General features: G+C 40.8%; 1 protein-coding gene across 3 annotated transcripts in view; it reads left to right on the top strand.

Moving 5' to 3' along the window:
- Positions 1–14,458, top strand: part of RAB11FIP3 (RAB11 family interacting protein 3) — a 116,599-nt gene that overhangs the window by 28,396 nt on the left and 73,745 nt on the right. The gene's annotated exons all lie outside the window — the stretch shown is intronic.

The following is a 14,458-nucleotide window of genomic DNA, read 5'->3' as shown; positions in this document are numbered from 1 at the left end:
GCTGTAAACACAGGACTCTTCCTGGGGCTAATTTTCAGGTGGAGAATTTCCTTTCTCTAGAATAATGTTTCTGAAAACATAATGGAATTCAATGGGAAAATGATTTATTTTATGAAACTTTAGTAACATATCTATTTTGTTATTGCATATTCTTGTACTTTGTAAAGCACAGTTTATCCAGAACGTTTTGGGAAAAAACTGAGCAGAAAGGATGTTTTCAGATTTTTTCCGTCAGCCCCTTGTGTCTTAGTCTTGAGTATTGTATATAAATAAAATGTTCTCTGTTTTAGAGCTTTATATTTTATGTTATCATTAATAATTTAGGTCTTTTGAGAGCAGTCAGATACCTCTGAGGAAGGCTACTCACTCTGCGAGGGGTTGAAAGTCTGTCTGTCCCCGCATGGGACACCTGTTCAGAGGCAGATATCAGTGCTCAAGCCATGGACCTCTGAAACCAGAGAACTGCACTGACAGGTCCAGGTAGACTCTGCCTTCCCATGTGCCAGCAGTCATCACATCTTAAATTAGCAGATATAGTGAACACATGATCAGAAGCAGTGACCCTGTGTAGAAAGTTGGCAAAGTGGTTGTTTTTTAAACAGAAGCCAGGCTGTCGACTTGTCCTTTTGTTGATGCCTAACCGGATAAAAATCTTACGCAGTTTTTGATAGAAATGATATCGTGTGTGAGAATATCTGCATGAGATAGCAATTTATTTTTTTCCTCACCTGTGAAATTGCGGAACCTAGATAGGTTCTTGAAATTTTGAGCCCATGATGGCTTTGTTGCCATCATCTTATCTTGAGTGGTGTCAATACTAAGTACCAGTGATGTCAAGGCAACAGCTCCCAAATATACAAGTCAGGCACACCCAGAGCCATTGGAGTGGGAACTCCTTAGACTTGTCTCCAGTTCAGAGTGAAGCTATGACACATGGCCTGTAGCATTCTGGGGGACTCATTTCCAGCTTAAGCTACACATATGTAATGGTCTGCAAGCTCCTGCCTCCTTTCTGGGTTGAGCATTGTGTGCTTTGGTTACTCTTATATTTGCCCCTTCATTTCTCAGCATGTTTGCATGTGGCCTGAAATGTACTCCCTTTACCGTTTTTCCTGTTATTCTCATGTACATTTCAAGATCTAACTATCCTTGACATGGTGACAACTCTGAATATACTAAAAAGTGGCTGAATTGTATGCCTTAAATAAGTGAATTGTATGGTATGTGAATTCTGTCTCAATAAAGCTGTTAAAAAAATAGCATGGAGAGTGGGAACCACTGCCTCCCCTGAAGCAGCTGAACCCCTCTGCTGCGGCCCCCACCCCTCTGCACCCCTCCCCACTGCTCCAAGAATTTCAGGAAGTGGGTGCTGACTTACTGCAGCGCTGCAGGGGACCATAGTCCCTGACAGAGAAGTAGAGCAAAGCGGCTTCCTGTGTTGGGTGCGGCCCAGCTGGGACCTTCCCACCCCTGTGTTTGAAGGATGAAATGTACTCCTGAAAGTGGTGGATGCCTCTCAGGACACCCCAGTGCCTTTTTTCTAGAAATTTTTAAGCACTCTGCTAGGAAAAAAGTTTGTATTACAAGCAGAAAAAATGAGTTCAAATGAGCACATGCAGTGTTGGAAAGCTCTTCTGTTATTTCACCTACTTATTTTCAAATTGAAGTTTAGAAATAAACATGCCTTTTCAGTGGCCAAAAAGTAGACTTAAGGTTTACTTTAATGACTTTTTTCCCCAGCAGGAGCCAGTAATTCCATCGTGACTGAAGGCCTCAGAAAGGTCGCAGGTCTTCCCTTACATGGTCACAGAACTGAGCATCGATGGCTCCTGTTTCTAGGTCAGGACCTCTCAAAATTGGAGTAATTCCTGGACTACAGGAAAACTGAAATATTTCATCCATCTTCTCCTGTTGCATGCCTCAATTTGAAATAGGTTTTTATTCCACGTTAGCTTGTTTCCCTTATTATAATTGAGTTTTTATTCTGCTGAAAAGATAGCTATTAATAAATTGAGGGGGTTGGAAACATCAGAGTAATACAGGAGATTTTGGATTGACAATAATCAAAAAGGATATAGATAGTTTAAAATTTTTTTCAAACAATTGCAAGTCAGTTAAATATGTGTTCAACTCAAGAATGTTTTATTTTTTATAAGATGGAACTGATATTGAACATTTTTGTCGTTTTTATGTAATCTCATAGAGGAGTATAATAGTAAGACAAATACCTAGTTTTGCAACCCATGTTTTGTTTTCTGTGCCTTTCCTCTCCTGCTTTTTTTTTCCGGTTTATTGGGGTATAATTCAGTGCTTTATAAAAACTTTCTACTTTGAAAAATTTTATATGACAGTGGTTTAGTAGACCCTTGTGTTGTGCTATCACTGTTTAAAAATTCACGACTCTTAGCTAATCTTGTCCCCTCACCCGTTTTTTTTTAAGCAAATCCCAGACATCATGTCACTTTATTAACAAACATTTCAGTATGCATCTCTAAAATAAAAGGATCCTTTTTAAAAAAGCATAGTTGCAGCTTAAAAAAATTAAAATAATACTTTAATATAATCAGCTATCTTGTCAGCATCTCCCCCCACATTAGTAGATGTTATTGTCTTGCTGTATTTGCTTCCGTTCTTTTTTTCATTCTATTGTGATCAGAGAAAGTGCATTGAATGATTTTGGTGTTTTTAAATTTATAAAGGCCTGTTTTGTGCCCCAGTATATGGTCTATCCTGGAGAGTATTCCATGAGCACTGGAGAAGAATGTATATTCTGGTGTTTTGGGGTATAATGACCTATGTATGTCTGTTATGTCTAATTCATTTATCAAGTTAACTCCTCTGTGTCCTTGTTGATCTTCTCTCTGGTTGTTCTATCTGTAGAGGAGAATGATGTACTGAAGTCTTCTCCTGTTGTTGTTGAAACATCTGTTGCTGCCTTCAGTTTTGCCAGTGTCTGTCTCGTGTACTTTGCAGAGCTTGGATTGGGAGCATAGACCTTTATGTGTTGTTTTTTTGGGGGGGTGAATTGTCCCTTTGATTAATGTATAATGTCTTTCTTTATCTTTTATGATGTCTTTATATTTAAAGTCTATTTTGTCTGATATTAAGTATAGCTGTTTCTAATTTCTTTTGGTTACAGCTTGCCTGGAACATCTTTTTCCATCCTCTCACTTTCAGTCTATTTGTATCCTTGTATCTAAGATGAGTCTCTTGTAAGCAGCATATAGCTGGATTATATTTCTTAATCCAGTCTGCCAACCTGTATCTTTTAATTGGTAAATTTAGTCCATTAACATTTAGAGTTCTTGCTGAAAAGGCGTTGCTTTATTCCACCATCTTATCCTTTGGATTTTATTTGTCAGATATATTATTTTCCTCTTTCTCTTTTTATCCTTTAAGTTACCCTTACTGGTACTCTTCACTTCTGTGCCCTCCTCCAGACCTCCATCTCGGTTTTTTTTCAGCCAGCAAGACTCCCTTTAGTATTCTTTTTCGGGCTGGTCTCTTGTTGGCAAATTCTTTCAGCCTTTGTTTGTCTGTGAAAATTTTAATCTCTCCCTTGTTTTTTTGTTCTCCCTCAGTTTTGAAGGGCAATTTGGCTGGGTACAGAATGGGTATAGAATTCTTGGCTGGAAGTCTTTCTCTTTCAGAATCTTAAATATATCATATGACTGCCTTCTCACCTCCATAGTGCCAGTTGAGTAATCCGAACTGTCTTTTTTTTACCCTTGCAGTAGTTTATGTAAGAACTTATTTGTATTTGTACTGTGAATTGGTAGGACACATGAGTCAATACAACCCCTTTCAATCGTGTTCACCTTCAGTATGGTAATAGTACTTATAGAGCCATTAGTGGACCACCTTCACTTCTCTCTATTCTGAACTCAGTCTTATGTGGTTTTCCTTGTTTGTAGTAGATTGTTTTTCTCTTACCACTTTCAGGATTTTCTGCTTCTCTTCAACATTTGACAGACTGACTTGTATGTGTCATGGGGAAGGCCTATTTGGATTTTATTCTATGTGGGGTTCATTGAGCTTCTTTGATTTGCATATTTATGTCTTTTATAAGGGTTGGGAAGTTTTCCCCCATTATATCCTCAACTAATCTTACTAGCCCTTTACTCTTCTCTTCTCCTTCGGGGGCACCAGTGATTCTTACATTTGTTCACTGTGTTTTGTCCCTCATTTCCCTGAGATCCAGTTCAAAGTTTTCCATCTTTTTTGCTATTTGTATCTTTTGTGTGTTCAAAATCAGTTGTCCTGTCCTTTAGTTCACTTATTCTTTATTCTGCCTCTTCAAATCTACCGTTGTTTATCTCTAGTATATTTTTTATTTTATCTGCAGCATTGTTAATCTCTGTAATAGCTGCTATTTTTTAATTTATTCTTTCAAATTCCTCTTTATGCTCTTCTAGTGTCTTCTTGACCTCCTTTATGTCATTAGCCATCTCATTTATTTTATTTAGTAGTGATATGAACATCTTTGATTAGTTGTTCCAAAGTCTGTGTCTCCTCCTCTGGGGTTTTAATTTGGTCATTAGGCTGGGCTCTATCTGTCTGCATCTTGATATGCTTAGTGGTCTTTTCCTGTCTTTGAGGCATATAAATATCTTGATAGGGTTATGCTGGAAGATGATTTCCTTCAGTAGTCTAAAGCTTTGTGTTTGGGGGATGAATGTGGAGCAGGATGCAGGGCATAACAGGTGATGGGTTGCAGTGCAGGTATAGGCACAGGTTGGGGATGCTGCGCTGGTGTCTGTGAGCATGGGGTGCGGGGGTGTGGGGTTGTAGAGATATGATGCGGGGGCTGTGGGGGCAGGGTGCAGCTCAGGCAGCCCTTGGAGTGCAAGAGCAGGGTGCAGTGTGGGAGACACAGGGGTTGGGCATGGTGGGAGGCGGATTGGGGGGCAGTGCAGATGCACAGGGGTGGTGTGCAGGCAGGATGTGGCTGGGCGCGTGGAGCATAAGGGTGTTGGGTATCAGGGTGTGGAGAATGGAGCACAGATGTCAGGGTGCGGGGAGGGCAGGAAAGGTGGAGGGGTCCAGGGGGACTGGGATGTGGATGTGGGAGTGTGTGGGGTAGGGCACAGGCCACAGGAGTTGCAGGACACAGGTCAGGGGCGGATGATGTCAGGTGGGACCCTGGGTATGCAGGTGCAGGAGGTTGGCGCAGGGGTACACATCTGTGCCAGGGGCTATGTGGCACAGATGAGCATGTGAGCACCTGCCAGGTGTGGGAGTAGGATTCTTATGCCAGGGGTTGGAGCAAGGGTATGCACATGTGCAAGGCAGGAGGTTGGGGTGCAAGGGTCAAGAGTTTGGTGCATGGATGCATAGGTACCCGGTAGGGAGGATGTGCAGTTCCATTCTTTTTAAGAAATACAACTTTACAGATAGAATTGAAGCCTCCTCTGTACCCTTTTTCCTTCCTCACTTTCTGTCCTTTCCCTTGCCCTCCAGAAGTTTCTATTGTTAAAGTTTACAGAAAATTGTTCCTGTATCTATTTAAGATACTCCAGGCTTTTTTCCAAAGGTGTAATAAATATAAAATATCCTTCCTGTCTCCCAAATGATTATAAATTTTGAAAATTATTTGAAATGTAATCTTTTCTGATTTTATCAAAATAACTTGATTTTTGTTCCCTAAAATCTGAGCATAGGAATGTTGGAAATAGTGTCTTTTGCTTTGATACTGCCTGGCACTCACCTCTCAAAGCAGGTGCAGCCCTCTGTGGCCAGAGACTCTGGACCCCTAGGGACTGGGGTCGGCTCGTCCCTTCAGCTATTAGATACAAAGGCTTGTGCACTGAAGGGCTCCTGAGATGATACCTCAGGAGCAGCAGGGTCAGCCCATAAGCTGGGCAAGCTGCCAGTTTCAAAGAAACATTTAGAAATTAAAATTAGCTTCTGAAAGTCACTCCTCTTACCTGTTCCTGGCCTTGCCCCACCCGCAGTGGTCATTGCCACCATATCTAATCTGAGGTTTATGAGTTGCTAAAATGAGCTCCCAGGAAAATTTTGGCTTATTATGACATGGTTTCTGATAAAGTAATCTTTGTTGGAAATGTTGAAATGCAAGCATAGTTAAACAACATTCAGAAATGGGAGTGGTTTCTCCCTGTGAAGGGTGCTTTGTGTAAAGTGCCCTGTCACCACAAGGTCGTGTTTCTCACTTGATTTCTGTGAGGCGGTTCTGGAACTCTGGCTTATTATAGCCAGAGAACTGGTTCTGGTTTCTTCTCTTTCAGATTAACGGGTCATGTCGTCACGTCTGTAGCAGAAACAATACAATTTGTTACAAGCCAGCTCTGTCCCTAGTTATAGGGTGACTTTAGCTGGCCACTGAGTTTCTGTAACTCTCTGTCTGTGCTGGTTTGTTGGAGAGGTTTCTTGTTTATTTCTCTGGGCTGAGTTTCCTGGCTCTGCTGGGTCTGCGGGAAAGGGCTGGTTGTGTTATTTTTCACAGTTGTAGCGTTTTTGGTTGTTTTTTTTTTGTATTCTAAAAGCCTCTGAATGGCATCTCCTAGGCTTGGAGAATTAGAACCATCCCCAGATCATCAGGAGTTGATTTATTCTTTCAGTTATAAAGGAAATTTATTTAAAATGGACTTTAAAGATGTGTATACTTTTATCTTTGAAAGACAGCACTATTTTGAGTCTACTCTAATATGGCAACATAATGAGGCTCACTGCTAGTTAATGATTTGTTTAAAAAGGGTTTGGTTAATGTTTCATTGTGAACAACTTGATACTTTGTGTTCAATTAGTAGTTTCCGTGTTGAAACTCGTAGAAGTCCTAAGGACAGATTGGCCCCTGTGAATTCCAAATTAGATAACTCTTCAGGTGCCCAACAGGAGTATCTCTAGTTATCACATGCTTTGGAAATGAGGTTTTTGAGAGGTCAAAAGACCTCTACTCACTTGTTTCCAAGAAATCAGCTGATCCGTGGACTTCCAAGCCCAGTGTTGCCCTAACAGTTCAGGAGCCCATGACGGGGTGGTCAGGATCACCTTCCTGTGGATGCAGGGGAGCCTCTGTTTCTTGCTCTCGAGACTCAGACAGCTTGAGCTGGTCATGTTCAAGCCTGTTCTCTTGCACATAGACAAATAGTGGTATGAGAGCTGGAAATAGGGCTTGCCTCATGTCTAGACCCCCCAGCAAGGACCAGAATCTCCCTACGGCTCCTTGGGGTTTGGCCTTCTGCATGTTTTGCTGCGTCCAACTTTGCTGACCCCTCCTAAGACAGTTTCCCCGTTCTCCAGTCTTGAGACACTGAGGAGCTGTGTCCCTGGCTGCTGTTTTCTAGTTTCTCCTTTTGCTTCTCCACGAAAGCACCTGCTCGTTGGGGTTCTGTCCCCTGTCATCGCTGTCTCCCTGGATGGTGGGCTTTGCCTGTGGCTGGTGTGCGCTCCTGGCTGCCCCACTTTCCCGTTCTGTGGGCTCTCCTCTGCCCTGCAGCCTCAGTCTCGGGCCGGGTGGCTTTGGTTGTGGCCCTCCTCATCCTTGCGCCCTCCGTGTCCAGGGCGCAGCACTTCTGCCTGCCGGGGCGCCTGGTGGGCACAGCCTTCTCTGCCCTCCTCTCCTGCCCTAGCTGCCTGGAGTACTTGCCCCTCCAAGACAGCCATTAGCCTGTCCCCTGCACTGTTTCCCACTAAGGCTTCCCGCCCCAGTCTTCCTGTCCTTCGTTGGCCAGAGCTCTGCGACCTGCGTGAAGGACAGGCAGGTGCTGCCTCCCCACCTGGGACGCCCCCACTTCCGGCCCTCAGGCTGGTGGTGACCCCATGGCAGCTGCCTCTCACCTGTGGGTTCCATCAGGCTCACTACAGTCCGGCATCAGCCTGTGGGACAGTGCCTGAAAGCTCCGCTGTGGGTATTTGCCACTGCGTGAAGTGGTGGGACATGGGATTGGGTTTCAGCCTCTGAAGTGCCCTGTGCAGCCCCCAGCCCCAAGTTTTCAGCACATACCCTCCAACTCTTCTTACTCCCTTTTTTTTTTTTGTATGCTGTGTGAGGGGGTCACATTTCATTCTTTTCCATGTCAGTTTCCCGTTATGGCATCACCATATGTTGACTTTTTTTTTTTGGAGGGCTGGGAATGGTCTCCTGTTTCCCACCGTGAAGGGGTTTCCTTCCTTTCTTTCCCTTTCTCCCACCTCTCTCTTCCCCATCTTCTCTTTCCTCTTCCCACCCTCCCTTCCTTCCTCTTTCTTGCTCTTTTGTCTCTCTACCTTTTTAAAACTTTTATTATGGAAAAATTCAAACCCATACAGAAGAAGAGAGCTAATGTAATGATCCTCAGGATCCTGTACACAGCCTCAGCAACTGTGAGCTCACTGCCCCCACCCATTTCTCTCCAGACCCCCTATTTTTGAGGTATCTTTTAATATTTCAGTAAGCGTATCTAAAGAGCAGTGCTTTTTGAAAAATTACTAAAAATATCATACAAAAACCAATATTTCCTTAATATCAAGAATTAAGTATTCAAATTTCTAAGTGATTTATAAAATGTGATTTTTTTTTGGCAGTTTGTTTATTTGAATCAGGATGCAAAATGTCCTCCTGTGGTAATAGGTTAACATATCTCTTATTTTCTTTCTTTATTTCTTTTGCATGGGCAGGCACTGGTAATCGAATCCGCATCTCTGGCATGGCTGGTGAGAATTCTGCTACTGAGCCACCATCACACTGCCCTTACGTCTCTTTTTTTTTTTTTTTTTTAACGGAAAGAAAAAAAAAAGAAATTAACACAACATTTAGAAATCATACCATTCTACAAATGCACTCAGTAATTCTTAACATCATCACATAGATGCATGATCATCGTTTCTTAGTACATTTGCATCGGTTTAGAGGAACTAGCAACACAACAGAAAAAGATATAAAATGTTAATATAGAGAAAAGAAATAAAAGTAGTAATAATAGTGAAAAAAAAAACAAAAACAAAAACAAAATCCTATAGCTCAGATGCAGCTTCATTCAGTGTTTTAACATGATTACTTTACAATTAGGTATTATTGTGCTGTCCATTTTTGAGTTTTTGTATCTAGTCCTGTTGCACAGTCTGTATCCCTTCAGCTTCAATTACCCATTATCTTACCCTGTTTCTAACTCCTGCTGGACTCTGTTACCAATGACATATTCCAAGTTTATTCTCGAATGTCCGTTCACATCAGTGGGACCATACAGTATTTGTCCTTTAGTTTTTGGCTGGACTCACTCAGCATAATATTCTCTAGGTCCATCCATGTTATTACATGCTTCATAAGTTTATCTTGTCTTAAAGCTGCATAATATTCCATCGTATGTATATACCACAGTTTGTTGAGCTATTCTTCTGTTGATGGACATTTTGGCTGTTTCCATCTCTTTGCAATTGTAAATAATGCTGCTATAAACATTGGTGTGCAAATGTCCGTTTGTGTCTTTGCCCTTAAGTCCTTTGAGTAGATACCCAGCAATGGTATTGCTGGGTCGTATGGCAATTCTATATTCAGCTTTTTGAGGAACCGCCAAACTGCCTTCCACAGTGGTTGCACCATTTGACATTCCCACCAACAGTGGATAAGTATGCCTCTTTCTCCGCATCCTCTCCAGCACTTGTCATTTTCTGTTTTGTTGATGATGGCCATTCTGGTGGGTGTGAGATGATATCTCATTGTGGTTTTGATTTGCATTTCTCTAATGGCCAGGGACATTGAGCATCTATCTCTTCATGTGCCTCTTGGCCATCCGTATTTCCTCTTCTGGTAGGTGTCTGTTCAAGTCTTTTTCCCATTTTGTAATTGGGTTGGCTGTCTTTTTGTTGTTGAGTTGAACAATCTCTTTATAAATTCTGGATACTAGACCTTTATCTGAGATGTCATTTCCAAATATTATCTCCCATTGTGTAGGCTGTCTTTCTACTTTCTTGATGAAGTTCTTTGATGCACAAAAGTGTTTAATTTGAGGAGCTCCCATTTATTTATTTCTTTCTTCAGTGCTGTTGCTTTAGGTTTAAGGTCCATAAAACCGCCTCCAGTTGTAAGATTCATAAGATATCTCCCTACATTTTCCTCTAACTGTTTTATGGTCTTAGACCTAATGTTTAGATCTTTGATCCATTTTGAGTTAACTTTTATATAAGGTGTGAGACACGGGTCTTCTTTCATTCTTTTACATATGGATATCCAGTTCTCTAGGCACCATTTATTGAAGAGACTGTTCTGTCCCAGGTGAGTTGGCTTGACTGCCTTATCAAAGATCAAATGTCCATAGATGAGAGGGTCTATATCTGAGCACTGTATTCGATTCCATTGGTCGATATATCTATCTTTATGCCAATACCATGCTGTTTTGACCACTGTGGCTTCATAATATGCCTTAAAGTCAGGCAACGCGAGACCTCCAGCTTCGTTTTTTTTCCTCAAGATGTTTTTAGCAATTCGGGGCACCCTGCCCTTCCAGATAAATTTGCTTATTGGTTTTTTTATTTCTGAAAAATAAGTTGTTGGGATTTTGATTGGTATTGCATTGAATCTGTAGATCAGTTTAGGTAGGATTGACATCTTAATTATATTTAGTCTTCCAATCCATGAACACGGTATGCCCTTCCATCTATTTAGGTCTTCTGTGATTTCTTTTAGCAGTTTTTTGTAGTTTTCTTTATATAGGTTTTTTGTCTCTTTGGTTAAATTTATTCCTAGGTATTTTATTCTTTTAGTTGCGATTGTAAATGGGATTCGTTTCTTGATTTCCCCCTCAGCTTGTTCATTACTAGCGTATAGAAAAGCTACAGATTTTTGAATGTTGATCTTGTAACCTGCTACTTTGCTGTACTCATTTATTAGCTCTAGTAATTTTGTTGTGGATTTTTCTGGATTTTCTACGTATAGTATCCTATCGTCTGCAAACAGTGATAGTTTTACTTCTTCCTTTCCAATTTTGATGCCTTGTATTTCTTTTTCTTGTCTAATTGCTTTGGCTAGAACTTCCAACACAATGTTGAATAATAGTGGTGATAGTGGACATCCTTGTCTTGTTCCTGATCTTAGGGGGAAAGTTTTCAATTTTTCCCCATTGAGGATGATATTAGCTGTGGGTTTTTCATATATTCCCTCTATCATTTTAAGGAAGTTCCCTTGTATTCCTATCTTTTGAAGTGTTTTCAACAGGAAAGGATGTTGAATCTTGTCAAATGCCTTCTCTGCATCAATTGAGATGATCATGTGATTTTTCTGCTTTGATTTGTTGATATGGTGTATTACATTAATTGATTTTCTTATGTTGAACCATCCTTGCATACCTGGGATGAATCCTACTTGGTCATGATGTATAATTCTTTTAATGTGTTGTTGGATACGATATGCTAGAATTTTATTGAGGATTTTTGCATCTATATTCATTAGAGAGATTGGTCTGTAGTTTTCTTTTTTTGTAATATCTTTGCCTGGTTTTGGTATGAGGGTGATGTTGGCTTCATAGAATGAATTAGGTAGTTTTCCCTCCACTTCGATTATTTTGAAGAGTTTGAGGAGAGTTGGTACTAATTCTTTCTGGAATGTTTGATAGAATTCACATGTGAAGCCGTTTGGTCCTGGACTTTTCTTTTTAGGGAGCTTTTGAATGACTAATTCAATCTCTTTACTTGTGATTGGTTTGTTGAGGTCATCTATTTCTTCTTGAGTCAAAGTTGGTTGTTCATGTCTTTCCAGGAACCCGTCCATTTCATCTAAATTGTTGTATTTATTAGCATAAAGTTGTTCATAGTATCCTGTTATTACCTCCTTTATTTCTGTGAGATCAGTAGTTATGTCTCCTCTTCCATTTCTGATCTTATTTATTTGCATCCTCTCTCTTCTTCTTTTTGTCAATCTTGCTAAGGGCCCATCAATCTTATTGATTTTCTCATAGAACCAACTTCTGGTCTTATTGATTTTCTCTATTGTTTTCAATTTCATTTATTTCTGCTCTAATCTTTGTTATTTCTTTCCTTTTGCTTGCTTTGGGATTAGTTTGCTGTTCTTTCTCCAGTTCTTCCAAGTGGACAGTTAATTCCTGCATTTTTGCCTTTTCTTCTTTTCTGATAAAGGCATTTAGGGCAATAAATTTCCCTCTTAGCACTGCCTTTGCTGCGTCCCATAAGTTTTGATATGTTGTGTTTTCATTTTCATTCACCTCTAGGTATTTACTAATTTCTCTTGCAATTTCTTCTTTGACCCACTCGTTGTTTAAGAGTGTGTTGTTGAGCCTCCACGTATTTGTGAATTTTCTGGCACTCCGCCTATTATTGATTTCCAACTTCATTCCTTTATGATCTGAGAAAGTGTTGTGTATGATTTCAATCTTTTTAAATTTGTTAAGACTTGCTTTGTGACCTAGCATATGGTCTATCTTTGAGAATGATCCATGAGCACTTGAAAAAAAGGTGTATCCTGCTGTTGTGGGATGTAATGTCCTGTAAATGTCTGTTAAGTCTAGCTCATTTATAGTAATATTCAGATTCTCTATTTCTTTATTGATCCTCTGTCTAGATGTTCTGTCCATTGATGAGAGTGGTGAATTGAAGTCTCCAACTATTATGGTATGTGAGTCTATTTCCCTTTTCAGTGTTTGCAGTGTATTCCTCACTTATTTTGGGGCATTCTGGTTCGGTGCGTAAATATTTATGATTGTTATGTCTTCTTGTTTAATTGTTCCTTTTATTAGTATATAGTGTCCTTCTTTGTCTCTTTTAACTGTTTTACATTTGAAGTCTAATTTGTTGGATATTAGTATAGCCACTCCTGCTCTTTTCTGGTTGTTATTTGCATGAAATATCTTTTCCCAACCTTTCACTTTCAACCTATATTTATCTTTGGGTCTAAGATGTGTTTCCTGTAGACAGCATATAGAAGGATCCTGTTTTTTAATCCATTCTGCCAGTCTATGTCTTTTGATTGAGGAATTCAGTCCATTAACATTTAGGTTATTACTGTTTGGATAATATTTTCCTCTACCATTTTGCCTTTTGTATTATGTACATCATATCTGATTTTCCTTCTTTCTACACTCTTCTCCATGCCTCTCTCTTCCGTCTTTTTGTATCTGACTCTAGTGCTCCCTTTAGTATTTCTTGCAGAGCTGGTCTGTTGGTCACAAATTCTCTCAGTGACTTTTTGTCTGAGAATGTTTTAATTTCTCCCTCATTTTTGAAGGACAATTTTGCTGGATATAGGAGTCTTGGTTGGCAGTTTTTCTCTTTTAGTAACTTAAATATATCATCCCACTGTCTTCTGGCTTCCATGGTTTCTGCTGAGAAATCTACACATAGTCTTATTGGGTTTCCCTTGTATGTGATGGATTGCTTCTCTCTCGCTGCATTCAAGATCCTCTCTTTCTCTTTGACCTCTGACATTCTAACTAGTAAGTGTCTTGAGGAACGCCTATTTGGGTCTAATCTCTTTGGGGTGCGCTGCACTTCTTGGATCTGTAATTTTAGGTCTTTCATAAGAGTTGGGAAATTTTCAGTGATAATTTCTTCCATAAGTTTTTCTCCTCCTTTTCCCTTCTCTTCTCCTTCTGGGACACCCACAACACGTATATTTGTGCGGTTCACATTGTCCTTGAGTTCCCTGACACCCTGTTCAAATTTTTCCATTCTTTTCCGGATAGTTTGTTTCTATTTGGAATTCAGATGTTCCATCCTCCAAATCACTAATTCTATCTTCTGTCTCTTTAAATCTATCTTTGTAGGTATCCATTGTTTTTTCCATCTTTTCTACTTTGTCCTTCACTTCCATAAGCTCTGTGATTTGTTTTTTCAGTTTTTCTATTTCTCCTTTTTGATCAGCCCATGTCTTCTTCATGTCCTCCCTCAATTTATCGATTTCGTTTTTGAAGAGGTTTTCCATTTCTGTTCGTATATTCAGCATTAGTTGTTTCAGCTCCTGTATCTCATTTGAACTATTGGTTTGTTTCTTTCACTGGGCCATATTTTCAATTTTGTGAGCCTGATCCGTTATCTTCTGCTGGCCTCTGGGCATTTAGTCAGATTTCCCTGGGTGTTGGACCCCACAGGTTGAAAGATTTTTCTGTGAAATCTCTGGGTTCTGTTTTTCTTATCCTGCCCAGTAGGTGGCGCTCGTTGCACATGTTTGTCAACGGGTTCCACCGTGAAAGTTGCTGTGGGTCCTTTAACTCTGGAAAACTCTCGCCGTAGGGGAGGTTCGGCAGCCGAAGCGTCTTGGAAGAGTGCCAGCCGGCCCGGGGGTCTGAATGCGGGAAGGGTCGCCGGCGCCGCAGCACGGGAGCGCGCCCAACCAAATTTCCTAGTCGGCCCGGTGCGCCAAGCGTGGCGGGAGGGCGCCAGCTGTCGCAGCCCGGGAGAGTGCAGTGTTCCCAGCCGGACCGGGGAGTCACGTGTTTGGAAGGGACCCCCCGGTCACCGTTCTCTGCAGTCTGGGAATTTCCGACCGAACTCTCTCAGTTGATCTGGGGGG

Source organism: Tamandua tetradactyla, chromosome 23, assembly GCF_023851605.1.
Source record: "Tamandua tetradactyla isolate mTamTet1 chromosome 23, mTamTet1.pri, whole genome shotgun sequence".
Taxonomy (NCBI): Eukaryota; Metazoa; Chordata; class Mammalia; order Pilosa; family Myrmecophagidae; genus Tamandua; species Tamandua tetradactyla.
Note: the sequence above shows the minus strand (reverse complement) of the source record. Positions and strands in the feature narration are given on the sequence as shown.